Raw genomic sequence first — 4105 nt, 5'->3', positions numbered from 1 at the left:
AACCTTGAGTAAATGTTTTTACTTGCCTTGTAGTTTTTAACCTCAGGGGAAACAGCAGAAAACACCACATCACATGTTTTTTGGACTTCCAGGTACATTAAGACATATCCAAGGTAGGATTTTTTTTGCACAACAGGCAGTTTAGAATGCAAATCTACTCTTATGCTAGAAATCATAGCCTGGTAGCAATGTCATAAAATATTCATTTTTTTTTTTTACAGGAATCCTATTCTATGGTGGTGCAAAATCCTCAGCTTCTGAGAGAGAAGTACAAAGATAGACTCACATACCCTACAGTCTTCCTCTGCCATATCATGTACCTGTCAGGGAAATTACAAAGACTCGTGAGCTCATGTCAAATTTTCAAACGCCTAACCTTTTTGTTTTAGGTTTGTGTTTCTGTGGCAGCACTAAATATATGAGATGCCCTCTAGTATTGTACAAGCTTTCCGTTTTGATCTATGAGGTTGTGATATAAGCTTTGGTTAATAATTGATGTCTGGAAGAATGTCTCTCTCCAGCTACTTCGTATGACTCAAAAATGACGTTCCTGAAAATAAGAAGGGGTCTTTTGCAGGATGAAAATGTTCACTTTATGAATCACTGATGCACTGTGTGGGAGTTCCTACACCCTCCTTGCTACCTTATTATTGTGCAAAGTTCAGTGTTTTTAAGTTTGCCATGGCCTTTAGACTAGTAAGAAAAGGTTGAGATGACCTCATTAGTGGTTACTGGCTAGCACCTGGAGCTAGTAATGTGTGCCCTGAAGTTTATATCTGTATGCTAAACATCAAAAATGACCTTCTCATTTTCTCTTATGTGTCTCACCATGGTTAATTAATGTCAGGAGAAGGTGGTACCAGAAGACACCTGCTCTGCAAGGTGAAACATGAGAACAGCATGTTGCTTCCAAAGCTAAGCTGCTACCAAACGTGGTGTAATCCCCACTGAAGAGAAACAGCCAGCAGTCTGTTAGTTTAATTTAGCATACAGACTGGAAGCAGCACTAAACAGCTATGTGTCTCTCTGCACCAAACAATGCATCTAAAAAAGGATTCTTGAAGTGGAGTCTCAGGATACCTAAGAGCCTACGAGTAGCTGAGAGGTCAGCAATATAAACAGCTAAAATCCTAATATTATACACAAATACAGATCATTTATGACAATTACGCCCAGATATGTTATCTTGGGGCCAAGAGACGTTCTAATTTGAGATGACAAGAAATTTCTGAAGGCCTGTTCCTGCTGCTGTGTAGCTTAGCATGTTAACCAGCTTGCTAGCTAGTATTTGATTGCGCCCCACCCATTCCACTGGACTAAAGTACAGGGTGGGCCATTTATATGGATACACCGTAATAACATGGGAATGGTTGGTGATATTAAAGTCCTGTTTGTGGCACATTAGTATATGTGAGGGGACAAACTCCTCAAGATGGGTGGTGACCATGGTGGCCATTTAGAAGTCGGCCATCTTGGATACAACTTTTGTTTTTTCAATAGGAAGAGGGCCATGTGACACATCAAACTTATTGGTAATGTCACAAGAAAAACAATGGTGTGCTTGGTTTCAACGTAACTTTATTCTTTCATGAGTTATTTACAAGTTTCTCTTTGTTCACAGCCATTGACATGTCGAAGAGGTTAACACGTGAGGAGCGGATCGAAATTGTGTTGATATCTGGTGAACGCAGTAACCGGGTCATTGCAGCAGATTTCAATGCAAGACACCCTACGAGACCACCCATCTCCCATGCTACAGTCAGCAAACTGCTTGCTAAGTTTCGTGAAACTGGTTCAGTGTTGGATTTGCCAAAATGTGGATGCAAGAAAACTGTCACTAATGAAGAAACATCAGTGGCTGTCCTAGCTTCATTCAGCAAGAGCCCACAGCGTAGCACTCGCCGCATGTCACTGGAGAGTGGCATTAGTCGAACATCCCTTCGGCGGATATTAGCTACTCACAAATGGCACCCTTACAAACTCCAGCTACTGCAGCATCTCAACGAGGATGACCCAGATCGGCGCACAGAATTTGCAGAATGGGCAAAACAAAAATTGGAACAGGACCCTCAGTTCACGCAGAAGATTTTGTTCAGTGATGAGGCAAACTTTTATGTGAATGGTGAAGTTAACAAACAAAACCACCGCTATTGGTCTGACACTAACCCACATTGGATGGATCCCTCCAAGACTGTTGGAACAAAAGTGATGGTTTGGTGTGGTATATGGGGTACAACGATAGTGGGTCCATTCTTCATCAATGGAAACCTCAAGGCCACTGGATATTTGAAATTGCTACATGATGATGTGTTTCCCTCTTTATGCACTGAAGCTGGCACGTTCCCTGAGTTTTTCCAGCAAGATGGTGCACCACCACATTATGGGTGCCAGGTCCGAGCATTCCTAGATGAACAGTTTCCTGGAAAGTGGATTGGTCGTCGTGGGCCAGTTGAATGGCCCCCAAGGTCTCCCGATCTGACCCCCTTAGACTTTTATCTTTGGGGTCATCTGAAGGCAATTGTCTATGGTGTGAAGATACGAGATGTGCAGCACCTGAAACTACGGATACTGGATGCCTGTGCTGGCATTTCTCCTGCGGTGTTGCTATCAGTGTGTGAAGAGTGGGAGAAGAGGGTTGCATTGACAACCTCTTCGACATGTCAATGGCTGTGAACAAAGAGAAACTTGTAAATAACTCATGAAAGAATAAAGTTATGTTGAAACCAAGCACACCATTGTTTTTCTTGTGACATTACCAATAAGTTTGATGTGTCACATGGCCCTCTTCCTATTGAAAAAACAAAAGTTGTATCCAAGATGGCCAACTTCTAAATGGCCACCATGGTCACCACCCATCTTGAGGAGTTTGCCCCCTCACATATACTAATGTGCCACAAACAGGACTTTAATATCACCAACCATTCCCATGTTATTACGGTGTATCCATATAAATGGCCCACCCTGTACTGTTAATTTTGCTGTGCCCAACACCACTCATTGACAGCACAGAGCAGAATGAATGTAACTATAGATTTACTCGAGTAGTTTACTAGAGTATTGATGTAATGTAGTATATTTAGGTTTTCTCATGGCATGAATGTATTCTAATTTTTGCGTCATAACTTTTGCACTGTCCACTTCCTGCTGTGACAAAACAAATTTCCCACGTGTGGGACTAATAAAGGTTATCTTATCTTATCTTATCTTATCTTATCTTATCTTATCTTATCTTATCTTATCTTATCTTATCTTATGAATGGAAATATTGTACTTTGTACTTTAACAAATGAGACAAATTACATTATTATAGATCAAGCTACCCAGGAAGTCATTAAAAAGCCATCAACATCAAGTGCCATTCTACATAGTGAATATATTAACTTTAGATAGGGTTATACAAGTTGTGCACTGCTAGTAGATTTATAACTCAAGTAAACAAGCTTTTTTAAGAAAAGAAATTCGACTTTGTAAAACAAACAACCAAAACAGTGTTAGTTATGTGCAACTCATGTGCGGCATTTCTTTTCATGTATTAATCCTATCTTTGATAGGACAAAACACAACACATGAGCCTGACATCATTTTAGATCATTTACATTTTTTTTTACACTTATTTCCTATTAAATTCTCTGACAAAACACTGATGTCATCCTGTTCTTGTCCCTCTCATTATAACCCTATTAAAACAATCTGGAAATGTCCCTGATGAGGAATTTCCCCTAAGGAATCCCATGCTTGAACATGTTATAGCTAATGTGTTTATTTGTATAAAAGCAAAAAGAGAGTGAGAGACATGCTATCTCCTCCTAAGAAAGTCAAGTGAAATGACATTGTCTTGCCAAAAGAGGTATCAGATGAAACAAACTGCTTACGTGTCATTCTAGAGGTCATAGACAAACCGTGGATGTATTTCGTTGATTTAGAGGGCCTGTTGTCATGAGCCAATTTCCAAAAATAGAGCGTATCTTTTCTGCGTGTATTCATTTGTATATTAAATATATAATACAAGAAGCAGATAGATAGATAGATAGATAGATAGATAGATAGATAGATAGATAGATAGATAGATAGATAGATAGATAGATAGATAGATAGATAGATAGAT

Source organism: Haplochromis burtoni, unplaced genomic scaffold (assembly GCF_018398535.1).
Source record: "Haplochromis burtoni strain Fernald_Lab_line unplaced genomic scaffold, NCSU_Asbu1 Contig_7, whole genome shotgun sequence".
In the NCBI taxonomy this organism is placed as follows: Eukaryota; Metazoa; Chordata; class Actinopteri; order Cichliformes; family Cichlidae; genus Haplochromis; species Haplochromis burtoni.
The sequence above is the reverse complement of the archived record's forward strand: the minus strand, read 5'-3'. Positions refer to the sequence as shown.